This window comes from Aulostomus chinensis, chromosome 11, assembly GCF_037954235.1.
Source record: "Aulostomus chinensis isolate RoL2024-O1b breed Wild chromosome 11, RoL_Achi_v1.0, whole genome shotgun sequence".
Classification (NCBI taxonomy): Eukaryota; Metazoa; Chordata; class Actinopteri; order Syngnathiformes; family Aulostomidae; genus Aulostomus; species Aulostomus chinensis.
Window position 1 is genome coordinate 6688203 of NC_141330.1, and position 19911 is coordinate 6708113.

General features: G+C 42.0%; 2 long non-coding RNA genes across 2 annotated transcripts in view; one reads left to right on the top strand and one right to left on the bottom strand.

The window, feature by feature from the left end:
• The window catches only part of LOC147253020 (uncharacterized), a 31716-nt gene extending 13336 nt beyond the window's left edge, over positions 1-18380 (bottom strand). The window contains exons 1-2 of the long non-coding RNA XR_015118401.1: positions 18347-18380; positions 602-694 (exon numbers count right to left, since the gene is read on the bottom strand). This is a non-coding gene — a long non-coding RNA (uncharacterized LOC147253020). The remainder of the gene's footprint in view (positions 1-601; positions 695-18346) is intronic.
• LOC147253018 (uncharacterized) overlaps positions 1-19911 on the top strand; it is a 173716-nt gene that overhangs the window by 140576 nt on the left and 13229 nt on the right. The gene's annotated exons all lie outside the window — the stretch shown is intronic.

The window sequence follows — 19911 nt, forward strand, 5'->3', positions numbered from 1 at the left end:
TGCGTCTGGCATCGAGCCGAGGCAGCTCGAGGGCTCTGTCCCGACCGACAGTCGTTTCCTTCCTTCCCACCACCCCCCCCACCACCCCTCACTGGCCATTTACCAGGACCATAATTTACTTTGGTGAGTTTTTAGGGTATTGTTTTGTCAGGGCCAATCAGGGCTGAGTAACAAATGATCCCAGTGGAGTGGAGGTGGCCTGGACTGAGCCAACCCCCTTTCCCCGCTTTGTAAGTGACACGTGGCCAAATTCATTTTTGAAAGTTTCACATCAATTGCTTTTGTCCTTGACTCTGGGAAGACTGGAGAAAGAAGGAGGGGAGAGGATGGAAAAGGGGGTGGGGTGGGGGGGCTGGGCTTGCGTAGAAACTGGACAGTGTGTGTCACCTTTCCCCTCTGACTCACTCCCGAGGAAGGGAGTAGGTCTAACAACACTGACAAGCATCCCTGCAGCTGCAATTAGACATGACTGTATCTCTAATTGTCCCATTGAATTAAAGGGGGCCAGGTTGAGCGCACAGCGAGAAACAAAAATATTGACCACTTAAAGGAAGAGTGGGGAAATTGATTTTTAAGACGATGCCGAGTGTTTACCTCATACCGTGAAGCTCGCCCACTCTCGGGTGCAAAGGCATGCACACTGTTAGGCAGGATAGCTCTGTGGCCAAGGAGGAGGCAGGATTCTTCTGCAAATCTGACAAGCACAAAAGAAAATGTGATTTAAGTTGTTCTTTTTTGTTGTTGTTGTTGTTGTGCTGAGTCACAAACCTTTTCAAAAGCTGGATTTACCCTTTAAATACTCTGTAATCATTCCAATAGAATCTATTCTATCTAGATTAACTAATATCTAGCAGGTTCAGAGATGAGAGCACAGCACTCAAGGTTGGGGCCTTTCTTAAACCAGACTGTCACCACTGTCACTCCTCCAGGGAGTAGACCTTCTTTCAGGTGGAGGATCAGGATAAAGTGACGAGCTTTGGCATGAACTCTATTCTCTCTTGTCGAAACAGGGATTGTCTAGATTCCAGTTCTCGTTGAGGAAAACTATTCTTGCTGCCAACCATGCATCTATGGTGGCATTTTGGTCAAAAAAAACTTGTATTAAAGTTAACGAGCTGCTTTGTTTTTCTGCAACTGTAAATCTCTGATACATTACAATCAAATGACATGGACACGTGCCATTTTATGAGAGGTTTGTAAATGCTTTAAGATAGAATATTTGTACGGAGTATGTTCAGTGACACATCGAGCTGTTGCACACATCGAGGTGTCGCACACATCAGAGGGTTTTAGAACTCGCCCTCTCTTCCTGCTACACTTGTCAACCGTGCAACATCCACAATTCAGACTGCGTCAGAACAAGTGTTGGACCTTCCTTTTGAACTTCTCAGCATTCTGCATCACATGAATACACAGAGAGGAGATGGAGAATGAATGGAGGGTTTTTGTGTCAGGACGATACACGTACATACATCGCTTCTACCTTCAAGTCTCTCATGTGTCAGGGAGCCACTAATGAATACTCAGGAGTCTTCTTTGTCTTTTCTCTGTTGCTCGTCACATAGGTGGGACGTATTAGATGTTCACATCCCCCTTCACTTTCACTCACACATAAACAAATGCAACACAAAAGGGCTGATAAGAGGTCTTAGCTGGGTGACAACATGAATATTTCAATTATGATAAAATATTAATTTGGGGCTGTTTTTTTTTTTTTTTTTGTCTTGCTTGCACTTCATTGGCCGATTATTCTTACGTCTTCGTGTGATTTGTCCGTGTATAATCATCAGCAGCATCGCAGCTATTTGCAGATCATTAATTTTTTGTGGGATTGAACGGAGAAATTGAGTTAGGGGTAAGAAAAGGAAATTTCATTCATCTGTTATTGCACATTGACAAGTTATGCAAATTCCAAACTAAGGAGGAAAACTTTTGGAATATACTTAATTGGTGTGTGAGCCTATTTCTATCAACAGATTTAATTGTATGTGTTTGTGCATGCATTTGTGTGCTTACACAGATGTGTGTCTGCCCTTTTCTAGAACTCTACCTAAATACATGTGAGAGCTGGTGATGGTGGGCCATTGTCTAGCATCTGCTCAATTGTGACATCTCCTCCCAGTCATTTGGCCTCTGACAGTACGCGCTCGCAGCTTGCTTCTCGCTCCATATTGATGTTGCGCACCAGGAGGTTGCCTCTGGGTGCCATTGTAGAGAGTGTTAATTTATGCTTGGTTCAGGGCACCCAACACCAGGCATTCCAAACATCGCAGCATGTGTAAACACTCAGGTGCACTTCCTCTCTCCCTAACCAAAGTGCAAACAAGAATCAATGGAATTAAAGAGAGACGTGAGCCCCACTACAAAGGAAAACAAGCCACCCAGGTGAGGGTGAGATGGCCAGAGGCTATCCAACGTCACAGGGAAGAAGGTGGAAATGTTGGAGGTAACACAACAAAAACACACAGTCAGTAATTTCTCTCTGCTTTACCTTCAGCAGAATAATGCAGCCAAATAGGCCCGTCTGGTATACAGAAATACTTTGAAGCGATAAAGACATTTGCTACAAGTCAGATACAGTGACGGGCTGTTCGCTGTGAGGCGGTCATAATCCCTGATTACAGCCTGAGCTGAAACTGAACAATGAAATTTGACAGGCCTAAAGGAAAAAAAAAAAAAAACCCAGAACAAAACAAATACAAACATCACTCTATGATGCAGCTATAAAACCCACACAGGACTCTCTGTTTTTATGGAATTTATCGAGTGACGTCTAGAGGGAGGTGAGAGCGGCAGGTGGAGCAGATGGCAGGTGGTTGCTGCCATGCCATGTTGTACTGTTTGACATGAGAGTAACATGTCAATCAATGGCTTCCTCCCTGCTTCTCCTATGGGACCTTGTGCTATTGATTTCAGAGTGTGTTGGAGTGCCAGGGGGGTCTTTACACCCACAAAGCAGCTTCCCACCGCCAGAAAAAATAAAATTCTTCTGAAAATACACTGTAAACTCTGCACCCTCCTGTAGAGGAGGGGTATAGTTATACACCCTTAGAACAAATGAACACTGCAATAAAAGACTTTTATAGACTTAAAACAACTTTATTAACTCCCGATGAGGTGCAACTCTTCCACCTTCCTCACCACTTCACCACATTAATTAGTAAACTTGCTTTTTCTACTGGGAGGTTTTTGATACACACCTCTCTTGTTCACAGTATCGTCTTTTTGATTTTGTGTTCTAATGTCCCTTGATGTCCAGTGATAATATTGTAGGCTATTTGGTTGATTGCCAATTGTTCTGATATTGATTGATTGCTCGTTTTGAGTTGTTTTTAAGATAGAGAGTTGCACAAAAAGTGATATTTGTGGAGGTCAGCTGGAGTTATGTGGCATGTTTGAGCGATTTCTGACATTTTAAAGAAGACAATAATAGAAGTGAAATAATTATTACTTGCAGCAGTAGTCCAGATACTGTCTTGTCTCAGCTATCTCTTTCTTTTTCTGGTTGGTTCTTCTTTTTTCCCCTTTATTTGATCATTTCTTGCTGTTTCAAATTTGAATTATTGTTATTTATGTATGTGTTTGTGTCCTTTTCTCATCTTTTCCTTTTGTCGTGTAATTATATTAATGTCTGGGACCCCACGTGACAACTAGGAATCAGGATCTAACCTAAACTGAACTAAACTGTGTGCATATCTCCACATCAGTTGTGTGTGTACCCCTTTAAGTGAGTGTGAGGCAGGGCACAGAAAATTAACTTATCTGGCTAAGTCTAGTGCATTTACATGATGGGCCCTAATGCACTTGTCGATTAATGTGCGTTGTCCGTTCTTAAATAAAATAAACACAAACATGAAACAATCTGCACTTTTAAGCAGTTCATAGGTCCATCATTTCAAATTAACCATCTGAGGACAAATCATTAACAAGCAAATAAATCATAACTGCGTCTGTATCTGTAAACCATCCCTTCTGCCAACAAATGAGCAATCAATTCCATTCTCATATACCCTTAAATCATAAGTGTGGTGTCAGACTGTTCTGTAATTACAGTGAGACCATTATTAGATGATATTAAGCATGTTTCCTCATGAAATTGGAACAGAAAGATACTAGAAGCAAGATGTTCTGACTACCCAGCTGTAAAGTACCTGCTCTTCTTTCCTGTCCACCTCTCTTTCTGGCACCGGGGACAGCAAAGACACATGGCATCAAAAGGCGATTGCTGTGGTGACACTATTAATTCAAGGTTTAATTGAGAGCTCACCTTGTTATAGAAAATGACAGTGTCTTTATTGTTGCTGGAATTCAAGGACTGCTCCTCTCTTCACGGTGTCACTTTCATGGCCAAGATTCTTTGTGTACAAAGGCTTCACAAACAATCGCTTGGCTTAGGATGTGCAGTGGGTGTATGATCTTTCTGTTTGAATCAGTCATGTGTCACAAAATGTTGTCTGAATGCATAATTAGAATATGCTGTAATGCCTGCGCTTGTCTGCTTGGGAGATATCGGAAATAAGAATTGGAGCAATGAAGCAAAGTGAGGTCACACGTATTGTTATGCAGTGGCCGGCCTTCTCTTTTTACTTTTATCTCCCAGAGTCTCTTTACTTTCCATACATTTTTTTTCCTCCTCCTTACTTCTCTTTCTATTTCCACTACCACCTCCCTCTACCCTCTCTGTCTCCCAGCACGGTGGGGGGAAGATATATGCCGGTGCCCAGGTGGAGAGGGGGAGAAATCAATAGTGAGGCTGTTTGAAGTTTTCTGAAAGACTTCCCAGGGAAGACGCTCTTGTCAGGGTGATAGATAAAGCTCGCGCCTCAGTCAGCCCCAGCAAGAGGCGGCCAGAGAAGAGGAGAGCGCCTCACCTTTTTAAGTGGTGCCCTAATAATAAAACAGCATGAATAAAACATTTTGGCTGAACCATGCGCTGCATTAGCACTGGCGTCCCGTTATAAATGATACTGGTGGCCCTTGCGCCATTTGGGTAAAAGCCCACAGCACCGCTTTAAAAGAGGGCCATGCACAGGGAAAGGGAGATGGATTGATATGTGTGTTCTGCACTTATTTATTTATATACAGGGCTCAAGGCAGTATAAGGGAGAATTAGTGAGTTTTAATGTTGCAGGATGACTTATTACTTACTTGTGAAGAGTTGGTGTGAGGTCATTATCTTTGCATGCTATTCTTTCTCCCTAGTGACCTAAAAACTGTTATCCAAAGGCATGTTTCATGGCAAGCAACTATTAAAGACAGTACTGTGGCAAGATATAGTTTTTCACCCTCTTCTTAGCTGCTTCTTCTTGTCTATATCTCATGCACTCAACAGTTACATCAGATGCCCTCAAGCTCCAATATCATAAACTTCTACATTTTTAACACCCTGAACTGAGCGCTCGCTCTCACAGCTTGTTTATCTTGTAGGTGGTGTCATGTCGAAACAAGGGCAGGTAACTCTTTTTCTACTGCCACAAAAGAAAATTCAGTTTAGGGCCCAAAATGATAACTCACTGTTACTCAGTATATAGCAGCTGACAGGGTCGTTTACTCACACCTCATTTCACGCTTTAGCCTCATCTTCAACACAATGTCGATACCATGGCAAACTACAAAAACAACATGGCAAGGTTGTACAAATTTATCATTCATCAACAGCGTACAAACCATAGCTTTTAGCTGGAAGCCAGAAGGCTATAGGCTCTTCAGAGGGACATAAATCTCCCAGCACTGCTGCCCTGACCTCGTTTGTTCGGCCCTGACCATTTCTTACCCTGTGCTTTTTGGGCTACCGCCACAGGGCCCTGGACCATGGAAAGCTCTCTGAGCCCAAGGGTAAGCAGGGTCAAGTGGCCTGTCGCAGGGGTCAACAGCTTTCAATAACCCCTCTGGCCCGGAGGTCAAACCCTTGACCTCAGCTGTGACCGTACAGAGAGAAAGGCAGAAGAAGAGGTCAAGCCTTCTCCACCTCTGCTTTCACCTCCGCTTCCTCTGGCCACACAGGTGTCAGAAACCCTCCCCCATCCTAAATAAAGGTCAAAGGTCTCAATGCAATCAGGGGTCCACTTTAATGTGTTGTATCTGGCCATGATGGCCTGCAGGAGCTTCAGGGGAGTCTCAGCGCAGAGGTAGCAGGTGCTGCAGTTGTAGGTGCATGTTTCACTGATCTGTCTCAGTTTTGCATTGCAAGTGGAATCATCATTGGCATCCTGCCACGGGGTTCATGTTTGTACGGCTCAAGTACAAACCATGTGGATTACCTTCAGTTAAATGAGTAAATCTGCTCTTTATTCAATGTAAGAAACTTTGGAGCAATATTTAAAAAAACCTTTTCAAGTTTTTCTTTGTCCTCCATCATTTACTATTGGTGTGTTTACCTGCAGAACACACAAGAAAAATGTAACGTGAGGAAAGTAGAAGGACAACTTTAGCAACATTATGAATGACATTGAGTTGAGGACTGTGTGTGTGTGTGTATATTTTATATATATATATATGTGTGTGTGTGTGTGTGTATATGTATGTATGTATAAGCATTTGCATAGTGTGAACATGTTGTAAAAGCAGTGAGAGTGTATCGTGGGAGTTTGTTGCATGTCGAGGGAAGATACGCACCTAAGTCTGACAGCCCCCCACTGAGACAATCACAGAACCAGGAGTCTCCTTATTTGTTTAGCAGCCACCAGATAAATAACAACATTCCGCTCTAAACTAAAACACTCTCTGTCTCCCTCTGTCTTTTAGTCTCATTCCCGCTCAGATCTCTCTTTCCCCCACTGCCTCTCTCCGCACCTTGTCAGTTATTTGTATCTTTGTTTCTCTCGATGTCTGCCTGTCTGCAGCTACTCACACAGCCAGAGGCTACCCGCTTCTTTCCTCCTCGATGGATTGGAATATATTCTCCTCACTCTGTTTAGCTGCCTTCTTGACTCACTTACAGGGAAAAAAAGTGAACTTTTTTTCTCAAGAATTTATAAGTAATGGAATATGTAAATAACCACACAAATCGTAATTCAAAGATTGCAAACCAAACCAGGATTGCTTCCTTTTGAATGTCAGAAAAGCCTTTATGTCTCTTTTCTGAGAAGATTTTGACTGAATATATTGACTGGGATATTGGAACATTCAGGTTTGTCAAAGATTAATTCCTCCTCATTTATTGTTTCTGTATCATTTGTAACTTAAGTCTGACCCGACAGGATGATGACTCCATCGTCCAGTGTCTCCTGTTGAATTCTAAAGGATCCTGCTGCATCTACTTGCCTCTATCAGATGAATAGTTATCATAAGACTTCATCTTTTTTCAAAGCTTTAACAAAACATTGTTTTGCAAATGAAGTTATGCAGTAGCTCCTTTTCTGGTAGATCTGAATATTTTTGAATTAATGCATGCAGAAAGCCCGCAGTGGTTATGAAGGGACGTTGTAAAAAGAATAATTGATTTTAAAGAGTGATAACATGACTTGCTCAGCAGATTCTGACCTTTGCTTATATTACCCAGGCGTCACCTCGGAGCGCGTTTGTCACATCTTGCAGAATATAGTTGTCCTCTTCATTTCTGAACTGTTGTTGCACTTCTGTCTTCACACAAGGACACGTGTGGGTAATAATATGTATTGGCAAAATAAACCTGATATTAAGTGCAGACTACAGTTTTATACCAACATTTTGAAATGCAGTGTTCACTGCAAATACGGCATATGACATCATCAGCAGCCCATTGATCGCTATTAAAGCCTTCACTCTAGAAAATCCCCGATGTTTGTGGAAATTTATGGAGTCATTAGAACCTCTGCTGTAGACTACTCAGTGGGAAGTAAGAGGCTAAAGGGTCAGTGTGAAACTTATTGATGTGAGGTATGAACCCTTAATTGTTGTTTGTTAATTAATGATATTTTTGGATTTAAGCAGAGATGAATCATACGACAACAAAGCCATTCAGGAAGAGTTGCGTCTGTACACCGGAGATTGTGCAGACAACCATTCACAGCCTCTAAAGCAGCATGAGGGTCAGGCTGTAGTTTTCTGTCATCCAAGTCCGTCTGAGTAGTAAGAGAGGCGGAACCAAACTTAAAAGGCAGTCTGTCTTTGACTTCCAAATCTGACCTAAACTTGACGCGGGTAAATTCAAGCATTTATTATTGCTATCCCCAAGTCAGCAGCTTTCCACAGTGATGCAGCTACAACAAAACAAAACAAAAAAAAGTGATTAATTTAAACACAACGCCTCGTGCTGTAAAACTTAATCAATTTGGTTGTTTGTCTAATATGTCTGCAGTGTTTGGTGTTTATTGCAGGTTCCCTCTATGAACTCCAGTTCTGCGTGGATGAGAGCTGACAGCGGACACATTGGCTGTATTACTTCAGGTTCTGTAATTAAATTTACAAATATGGTGTCAGACTACCAGTGAGAGTAAAGAGGCCTGGAGAGGTTGAACAGCACATTTAGCCACTTGCTCCCCTCCCACAGATCTAATGGTACTGCCCCCGACAGATGGAGCCCAGTTAAAATAGCAGAGGGTGCAAAGGGGTGGCAGTGGCGGTTTCTTCGAATTTATGAAGGTATTGATTAACTCATTTGGCTATCACTAACCTTCGCCATCAATGGACGTAAAGGGGAGAAAGACAATAAAGATTTTTTTTGCTGTTTTTTTTTTTAATCTCCTAATTTTTAATTTTTAATCTGGACAGAAGGAAGGGGGGGAGAAATAAATGCCTCTGTCCGCCAGGCCATGGTAAATAATTAAAATTGAAAATTGATTGTTTGCACCAGAGCTGGGATTTATGGGATAGGGGCTCCACCGCACCCTCGGGGGACCCACTCCCACGTCTGCACACACCAGCCCAGTTCCCGTGTGCTAAGCATTTTTTCACATTATTCTCCACCTAATATGCTAAGGAGAGTGTGTAGGGGGGATGGAGGAGAAGACGGAGGGAAAGCAGCAGAGGTGTGCTTTGTTACATGACCACTGTTGTTTTTTTTAACAGAAATTAATTGATTACAACCCCCCACCACCACCAACCCCACCGTCATATCCACATGGTTCCAATATTTATTTCAATGCCCTCTTAAAATTAATGTAATAAAATGAAACACATTAAAAGACATTAAAAGCTTATATGTGTTAAACCTGATTACAAACAGGTAGCAGGTAACATTTATCCCCCCCCTTGCGACATTCAATATGTAATCCTCCTCAAAACACAGAGACACACCTCCTGTCGGCAGGGTTACAAACACAGGAAATGTCCTCGCCTTCCTACTCTGGTGGCCTGTTATGTCAGCCTCACCTGACTAATGAACGCTGCGAAAACAAATAATGGTCCCCCAGTTAAATTAACGAGGAAGGAAATGCGCCTCGCCTCACGTTCGTTTTTTATACCGCTGACCGCCTTTACTGAATGTATGTGGGTGTTCGCCATAATGATAATTCACTTCTTGTAGCCTCGCGCATCAAGATGAATCTGTCTAGTTGCCTGTGGCTCATGGTTTCACAGGTGTATTTCCTTAATGTGGCATCACTCGGGACAATGACTCGTCATGTCAGTTTCAGTATTATAGGAGATGTAGTGAAAGCCAGCCATTGTTTTATTTGCATCAGCATCATGTTTCATTTTTTTTTAATTACATCCTACCTTTAAATCACAGGCATTAAAATGTCACCCCATTTCTCTACACTGCGCTGGCGAAAATTCAAATTTTCTTGTCTCTGTAGTTGCTGGCAGTGAACAGTGAGATAACCTCTGTGGTTCTATCTTAATAATTAAAACACAGTGGTATGAAGTAGAGCACTGCTCCTTTATTTATGAGAGAAGCAAGCACAGTGAAGTGATTGTGTTGAAACCAGGCGAGTCCTTGATCCTTGACATAAGGGTTTGTATTTTCAGGGCATATTTGAATATCAATGTGCAGACATGATCACCCCACTAGCACAGCCAGACCACACACACACACACACACACACACACGCGCACACACACACACACACGCTCTGTCTCTCTCTCTCTCTCTCTCTCTCTCTCTCTCTCTCTCTCTCTCTCTCTCTCTCTATCACCCCAACCTAATGCACACACCACTGGCAGGCCTCTGAGGGTACAAAGGGAAGAACCATCATCAAACACGCACATCAGTTATTATCTGTCTGTGCACACCTATGTGCATGCATGCCCTCACGTTGAAATGCAAATGCATGTCTCTCTATGCAGACCTACATAAAGTCATCTATTCTTAGAGATGTGTGTTGACCATTTTCCTAGGAACTGCTGCTGCAGAATAAGTCCATATTGAAACTAGTGGATGTGTGTGTTTTTGTTTTTGGAATGATGTAACCACCACAAACCAAATCCCATTCACTTTCACTATGGTGTGGTGGGGGAGGCAAAGGTATCTGAGATAAATTTCTCAAAAGTTAAGCCATTTTTGCAAGGCGGGACACCAAAAGGAGAAAATATGTTTGTGGTTTTCTGAGCTCATAACTTGTAGTTGGCCCATAAGTATGCCCCCCCCCCCCCACACACACACACACACACACAAAACCACTGATTTAACCCCCTCACTACATTGCTATTCTCTCACCACCAGCAAAGACAGTGGCTGTCCACTGTTGCTAACAGGCACTAGCTCAGTAGCTCAGCGGAGACGTAATCTGTCAAACCTGGTGTAATTTTGCCGTGCATGTGTGCACTGACGACACACAAAGACTACAGAGCCTTCTCTGCTGTTGCCGCCTTCACCATCAACATCACCACAACAGAGACCTCTGAAGAAATCAATTACTTGTAGGGCGGGCGTGTCGTGCTGCAGGCGAGGGCCCATACAACATGCGCAGAATTATTTAGGAGAGCAAAGGAAAGGTATAAAGTAGGAGGAGGGAAGTGGTAGAAGGAGGTGGCCTTACAGGGGTCTCCCTTCTACTGCAGCTCAAAATCCTAATCCCTCAAGGCAACATAGACCCATCTCCTCACATTACTGTGCCAATACACTTCTCAATCCTGCCGGTCCGCCGACTCATTAGATCCGCATTAGCTTTCCCTCTCTGAGCCTGCTGCCAAATTGCCCGAGCAGAAACGCAGGGGAAAACAATACCTATTCAGCAGCACGAAGCAGACACACCAGGGTGGGAAATTAGCAGCAGCCACCAGCCAAATATGGTAAAATATGAAAGTGGTGGGTAGATCTCACACACAAAATAATGATGTAGTATTGAGTGGTCGATGGATTTGAACGTTTATCTGTCAGAGGCTGGTAGATACTTTAAAAAGTTAGTTTCCCGTCCAAAACACCCCCCCCACACACACACACACACACACGTGCACACACACATGCACACACACGCTATGGGAATATTAGTTTGCGTATTTGGGTATTCAGGATGCAAACATAAAGTTAAGAGAGAGGAATCAAGTGTGTGTGTTACACGTATATGTGTCTGTTTTTAATGTGGGAGTGATGTGCTTATGTGTAAAAATATGGAGAGTGAAAATAGTCACCTATGTGAACACACACCTGCCCAGCGCATGTACTCACACACACGCGTACGTGCACACACACACACACACACACACACACGCCCTCCCTTCTCTCGCCCACTGAACGCAGCTCTCTTTCTGAGGAGCATCACGACATTATGAGCAACTTCTGCTCAAGAAAAGATGTGTGCTGAAATGTCTTAATCTCTGTGACTCGGGAAAATGAAAACATCTCAGATTCAGGTAAAAGTCTCTGGCTGCATACTTTCATTTTGTGACCGTGTCTTTATGAAATGTTGAAATATACAATTAATTATAAGCTAAAGGGACTTTTTTTATCTCTCCCAAGGTGTTTAATACTCCAGTTCATTCTAAAATGAATTTATACTTCCTCTTTGCAAATTCTATTCATGACACGAAAGCTTTTTTTTTTGCGTGAGATGACATGATGCTGTTTCAGTGTGACACTTTCTTCCCCATATCAAATCTATTGGTTTCTGGATTGAGTTTTTGGAGATTAGTGAATCTTTATTTGTACTTTTGTTCAACAATGTTTTGCATAAATGTTTTAGCAGAACCATCTTCCACCTCATGAATCTAGTTGTGCTTCATGAGCGTTTGGTTTTGCATCGTCAATTTTTTTCACTGTCTGTCAACTTTTGAGGAAATGAGGAAAGAGAGACAGCGGCGTGTGAGATAGAGCTTGTTTTGTTTGAACGGGGGAGCAGGTGTCATGTCACTCAGAGAAAGCCGAGCAGGAGGAGAGAAAACACAACAAAGTAACAACAACAGCAGTTTGTTGTTGCCAAAACTAAAATGTATGCGATCTCGCTGATCCCATCAATATGCTGTTGCTCCGAGGTATCTGTGAATTCTGAGCAAAGTCCAACAGTCTCTGGTGAGCGCAACTCCTGTCTCTCCTAACTCCTCAACCACTCACATCCGATTTTACCAGATCCAGGCACTGGGATTTATTGACCGAGTGAGTGAGTGAGCGACTGACTAGCTGTGTTTCCATCAGTGTTTTTTTTTTTTTTTTGTTTTTTTAATTCAATATTGCAATTGCAGAAAAAAGTTTTTATGCTTTCTTTGTGCTCTTTTGCTTTTTTGAAAATGAGTAATTGTGCAGAATGGGAGATGGAAACACCTGCTTCAAATAAGCTCTGAGTGAGTCTGATCTCACTTGACTTGCCAGCTGTTATCACCGCCGTTATCTTCATAGATGTTGCCAAATTTGGTTTAGTCTTGAGACCACATGCAACAGCATTAGCAGTTACGATGAGCAAGAACAAGTTAAACTCAGCTCAATCTGAAGGTTATTCCTCTAGACCTCTCACCATTTTGAGGGGGTGGATCTTCTTCTACTGTTTATTACAGCGACGGAAATATATATGATGACCTACACTGATGTCTCCTGGCGTCGTGATACGCTTTTCCTTTTCTGAATCATAGCCACAGATCAAAATTTGCTTGACAATTAAAAGGAAACAGAGTTACTCACAATTTCACTCTTTCTGTCGGCCGTTCGACAGGCAGTGTTGCTGGTTTTTTTTTATCTGATGTCACAATACCAACCACCTTTCGCTGGACCTGGGTAGCCTGCAGGGTGCGAGCGAAATAGAGTCAAACCATCGACTATTCTGACATAAACCTGTTTCACTTCAAATGATTATATTTTATCACTAAATATCTGCATACCTGTACGTGTCTTCAAAATGTCTCTGAAAGCATCACAGCTGGACCATGTAGTTCCATCCACTACTGAGAGGCATATGGGTAAATCTAAATAAAGCCCTTTAAGTCACAGCTTGGCCATTTCTCCACCCTTATTGGTATTCTCAAAGTGATTGTAGAGTGTGTGATGACACTACTGCAGGCATTAAATATACGATACACAGATAAGTGTGTACATTATTCATCAACACATTTACACACTTGCATAGGTCCAGCTTTAATACAAGTTCGATATGTGAATTAGGTCATCAAAATAGAACTTGTGTTCATCTGGTATTAGTGTGCGTTAAAAGGAATCTATTTATTAGTGTCCTTAATTGATGAGTCAAAGAGGACTCAGACGCTTTTGATTATGCAATTAAACATGAAAAGGAAGGGTTTTATACATGAATAGATACCACCTTGACTTTGACTTGAGCAGCTCAGCTTGCTCCTCTAATATTCTCCTTGATGCTTATATGATCCGGCCATGTACACTGACTCTGAGCAAAGAAGGAAGCTTTCTCTGCTCTTTGCGATATAGGGGGTGGAGAACCAGAAGGGTGTGGGGGTGGAGACGAGGGAAGAGTAGAGGGTGTCTTAGGGTCTTGCTGAGGTCTCAAGTCATTAAATATCCATGCTGAGGAGAAGCACTCAACACTTCCAAACTTCCAGCTGCACCACACCACATCATCCCGGCTCGGACACACACACCAGTCTCAGTCCGTCTCGCACACTCCTCCCTGTTTTCACTCACCTTCCACTCTTTTTCTATCACACACACTTGAAACTCGGGTATGCGCGCGCACACACTGACACACGAGACACACTTGCATGCCTACACACCACAGCCAAATTTTTTACTTATTCCATCCATGGTCTCGCTCTCTCTGCTCAGCACTTCCTTCCTCCTAGCTTGCCTCATAAACACTGACTTTCCTCCTAAACTACTGGAGAAAGACATGGGATATACTCACACACATACACACACACACACGATGAAAAACCCACACTCTCCACTGTACAGATATGTTCTCACATCTCAGGACCCTCTCTGTGATTCTATTAATAGCTAACACACACCACCATTAGCATGCACGGAAACCCACCCTGCACTATTAATAGGACATGTCCAAATCACTGCTGTCGCATTAGCGGCTAACCGCTACAGCAAGGGGAGTATAAGTGTTGCTAACCGAGCGTGCCTGGTTTATTATGCCTTGTGTGAATAATAAAATATGCCCCCCCCTCGCTGTCTCTCTCTCTCTCGTTCCAACACTCTCTCTCGCTGTCACACTCTCTCCCCCGTCACACTACCTATACATACAAGGGTGAACTTGGCAGGCCACTTTGTTTGAACACTGAGTAGCTTGCCTTGTATTGTGAATATTTAACTTTCTCTGCCGGGCTGCGGCTGACGTTCCCGAGCTGGGAAGATTAAAAGACTGTGGCACTGATTTGCTGAGCTGCTTGAGCTCATGCCAGTCACATTTAGCTCTCTTTTCTTTTTGCGCCTGCTGTTTGTTCCCATTGAAAGGTGATACATATAGCATTTAGCTAATTGTAATAGCGTGTGTGTGTGTGTGGTGCGTGCGTGTGTGAGTGTGTGTGTGCATGCGCTGGGAACCCCAAAGATCCCCCTCCTCACATTTCTGATTCTGATTCAGCTGCACGATGGATGTGACTCATCTAGTTGTTGACCGTGACTGATCCTAATTTAAGGAAATGATGTTCGCCCAGTACAAGGTGGCTTCCACGCAATCTTTAGATCAAACTTTAAAATTAGGCTGTGCTAATTAAAAAAAAAAAAAAAACAGAATTTCTTCCTGCATTACCTAATTCTCACTTCTAACAGCTGATTTCAGAGTCTGACTTTAACGTAATGTTGAGCTGTAAAGCGAGAGCCTTTTGATTCAGTCAGCATGCTGAGCACAAACAGAAGGGCACCGATCACGTCCTCTATCATCAGAGGTGATCAGTGATCCAATGCGTTCAAATGCAAAGGTCATTAAAAAAGATGCTAAGTGACTCTCTCTCTGCATTGTTCCTGTGGTGCTGGCATGTGATTTAAACTACAATGTGGACCAGATTTGTAAACTTATTTTTCATGCGTAGATAAACACTTCCGACGATGTGTGGTCATGAAATTGCACCTCACAGGCACAGAGAAAATATGGAAATGTACATGTGTATGAGCCCTGTTTTTTTACGCCACATTTGCTACAGTTTAGGGATGCATTATTCTTCATTTTCAGTTGAAAATGTGCAGTGTGTGTGTGTGTGTATATATATATATATATATATATATATATATATATATATATAAAATGTGTGTGTGTGTGTGTGTTTGCTGATTTCAAAATATGTCATTTAATTAAAAAGACATTAATCAGCATCTTTGTAAACGTGTGGGAGCCAGTTTTCAACTTTGGTCAGCTCTTCTGAGACCAATAAAACTACAATATTTTTCATTTTAATACAAAAGCACAAGTGATATCAGGAAATTAAATCAGTTCTCCTCAAAGTCACCTGATTAAATCTAGATGGAAAAAGGTCATTCACACTCAAAATAATGGTGTGAACCTCAAAGATATTGCCAGTAGGTGCACATCTGTCTCATATCGTACTTTAGGGGAACGTTCTTCAAAAGTGTACCTGTAAGAACTATTCTTAAGTCTCTCCTCTTCTGATTGTGTTCTTTGCTGACTGATGAGCATAAACTTTCATTTGTATAAATACAAGTGAAGGGGTAAAAGTTAAACTGAGGCACCTTGGAATTTTACAAACTGTGTCACAATATGAACTTGCTCTCCATCTAATCTAGAGCCGGTGAAGAGTTCTTTTCTTGCTCTCCTTCATCTCGTCTATCTAACTCCCCCCCCCCTCCACCTTTTCCCTCCTCTCTTAATGCCTTTCCTCTCTCTCCCTGTCTTCCTTCCCTCGTCTCCTGCTGTGGCGGTCCCTTGGGACGACGTTTTCATGTAACACACCAACAAGCAAAGAACACGAAGCAAAGAGTCTTAAATGTCCCACTAAACTGTTTGTGCTTTTCACACAGACGTTCTTTGTCGCTCACTGAACGGTTCATTTTTTAACTTCGAGGGTCAATACTCGTGACAAATAACAAACAAAAAACAAAACTGCTCTTGTGCTGTCCAGAAAAGTGACACTTTGGACTTGATTTGGTTCCGGTCTAACAGTCCGTCAGAAAAGTTTCAGTCTTGTTTCACAACTATTGTGTTTGTGCTGTATATGAACAAAATAATCAACAGCTGTTTGACTCAGGTGACGGATTCTCACATCCTCGCTAGGACCAGCTTTTTATCGGCTGATGTATCTGACGTTGTCGAGCCTGTGAAGCTTTTACCTTCATTGCCTGCTTTCGCGTATTCCAGGGTCATGATTGCTAACGGGCCGGCAGCAGTCCTTCATCGCGGCCTCCTTGGGTTTGCTATTAGCCTATCATAAGGTCAGTGCTCATGGGCAAGACCCAAAACAGCAGCAACCCATTATTTCTCAAGGAAATTGATTATTGATTGGGAACAACAACAGAACTGATTGAGGGTGGCAAGAGACAGATAGAGAGAGGGGGTGAAAGAACACGAGGGAGGGTGAGGGCTCAATAAAGAATGATTGAAGCATGTCACGGCCGACACATCGACTGGACAGGAACTGAAGCGGAGAGGGAACACAATTTACCTACATTCCCACTGGAAGTGACAGATTGCCTTGACTCCTGTCGTCATCCCTTTCCTTCTCCTGTCCAGAGATTTCACTCGCCCCCCCCCCCTTATCTCCATCCCTTTTCCTTTTTGTGTGATAAATCTTTTATCACTTTACAAAACCTCAGATAGTATATTAGTAAATATTTTAGAAACAACCTGTATCTCACATCCCTGAATGTTGTGGGATACGTGTATGCGTGCGTGCGTGCGTGCGTGCATGTGTGTGTGTGTGTGTGAGAGTGTGTGAGATCCATGTTCCTGCGGTGTTGACAGGTCTCTTGCATGTCCTGTCCACTCTAGACAAACCAAGGTTGGGTTTAATCTTATAATGGCTGAGAGAAGGCCTCCTTAAAGCAAATCACAATACATTGACCAAAAGACTCATGCATTATTCAGAGTTTTTTTTTTTCATATCACATAACCTCAGCCTTGCACACACACACACACACACACACACACACACAACCTAATTTGCACTGAACTTTGTGTGTAAAATGCACACTCTGCAGCCTCTTGAAGCTCTGCCAGCAGTCAGGATTTGTTGTAGTTCAAATCATTGATGATTCTGCTACATTTCTATTGAATTAGTCGAAACTTTACCCTCAAATACTTTTTATTGTTGTTTGTTTCAAATAACATGTAAAAACCTTTGGCTGACTGTTATCTAAAATAGATATTGTGGTTCTGTATTATACTTTTTTTTTATTTGTCTCACTGAAGAGATAAAATGAAACAAGCCTCTTAATGTGAAATACTGTGTGTGCAGTCTGATATGCTGCTGTATATTCACCTTAACAGCAATGTGTGCGTTTGTTGTATGTGTCCGTGTATCAGTAGCTCAAATGCTCTCCCTGAAGTGTCCAATACACTAATTATAGCCAGATTAAATATTCATTAACTAAGCTATTAGTAAAATAATCAGATAGATGGGAACAATGAAGAAGGCGACAGGCTCGAGTGTTAACAGAGGGATGGCGCTAATTATTCAAAGCTATTTTATTTTATTTCTTTAACATCTGTTGCCATCACAGTTTAACAAGCAAGCATAAATATTCAGGTCGTTTTTTTCAGGGATCGGTTCTCATTACACAACAGTGTTATCGATTTCAGTATATTAATAAAATACAGATTTTGCTCAAATGAATAAAATGGAACTGAACTTAAGTTGCAGACTGTTGTGATAAGTAGTCTGGGTTGTATTTACGTCCTTGATTTGATGTTAAAATAATGATAGGCTAAGATGAATTATTTACACGCACGCACGCACATGCACACTCACACACACTCACACACACAGAGGGGTTTGTATATTTAGCCCCTCTGTGTCCCGTCTTTTCCTAATTGCTGCCTTTGCAGCAGAGCCCCACCACTGAGACTCAGGATGTGCCTGTCTCTACTTCCTTCTGTCCCTCCATCCTCCTCCTCCTCCTCCGACTCACCTCCAGACGTCACCACCACACCTCATTTCTGAAGTGTAACCTCTGGCATCCGTCACTTTCCCTGGAGCAGGAGGAGCACACGGAGGTCAGCTGTAAATACAATCAGAAGTAGCTTTTTTTGGTTATTTGAATAATTTATTATGAGGTGGCATCTGTTCATTTAAAGCTCCCCTCCTAATAAAAAATGTTTGTCTTTTCATTTATACAAAGCTTCACTGTGAAAAATGATCTATTTAGGTTGCAACTAGAAAGAAGGCTGTTTTTTTTTCTTTCTGACAATCTGATATTTAAGAGGCAGATTTAGGAATATGTTTTGTGACATCACAAATAGTTTGGAATTAAATCCTTTTCCTCAATGAAACATTTTCAATAATCATGTATCACTATGAAAGGAATATTTTAAATAGCATTGAAGAAGTAGGTAGGATTTCAGAGATTTTGATACGGTAATTCGTTTTCGGCTGAAAAAATTTGGCAGATACACATTATACTATTTATTTGAGTTCTTTTCTCAGCCCTCCTACTATTCATAGACAAGCTTTTTAATGACAGCTGTCAATTGAATCTAAAATAAATGTCATAAATATCACAAATCAAGATAGATGTTTGCGTTTAATTAGAGTAATAATGTGTGTCTTTATTTAGCCAGAGAACTCTTCAAAATTAGTTTTCTGAAGTTGCCTGGATGTGAGGCGATGTGTGATAAATCTGTGTACGTAACTTCAAAAAAATACCAGTAAATAAGATGCATTTAGTAGATTTGGTATTGTATCTATATGTTTTCTATTTGAATTTTTTTTTTTTTTTTTACCTCTGTTAAACATTTCTTATACCTTTCATTTCCATCTCTTTTCTTTTTAGGTGGGAGGGTGTAAGAAGGTACAAACTAACCTCAGACTCCTGACATCCATCAATGTCACCAACATTATTCAAGTTACAGGATTAATGTTTTGATGTGAAATTCATTAATAGTCTGTTGAATCTCATTTTTATGCCTCTTGATCACTGATTTGTGGTCACAGCTTGTTATTTTCAGTGATTGTGTTTGGAGCCATCGCTGTATTGTGGATGTGTATAATGAATTCCACAGACAGCACGGTTCACTATCTAGAATACTGTCCCGTTTCAAGAGACAGCTGAGCTGTATTTGGCCTGAGGGGACACTTACAAACACATGAATATGACCGGACCCAGACACAAAGAGATGACACTATAAAATAACGCACGCACACACACACACACACGCACACACACACACACACACACACACACACACACACGCACATGTAGTGTATGCACACACAGATTTGTGTGGAAAGACAGACACAAACACAGACAGTGTGGACATAAGCAAGACTGTGCAAGGTGTTTGATGCATGCATAAATACACTCCTGCATGCATGAACACACACACACGCGTGCACTCACACACTCGCATACGCAGACCCATACTGCTACTCACCTTAATTGGCCCACCAAGCATCACTTAAGAAGCCTTTGAGACAGAGAGAGTGTGAGATAGACATGGAGGAGGTGAAGGAAGGGAGGAGGAGGAGGGGGGTGTT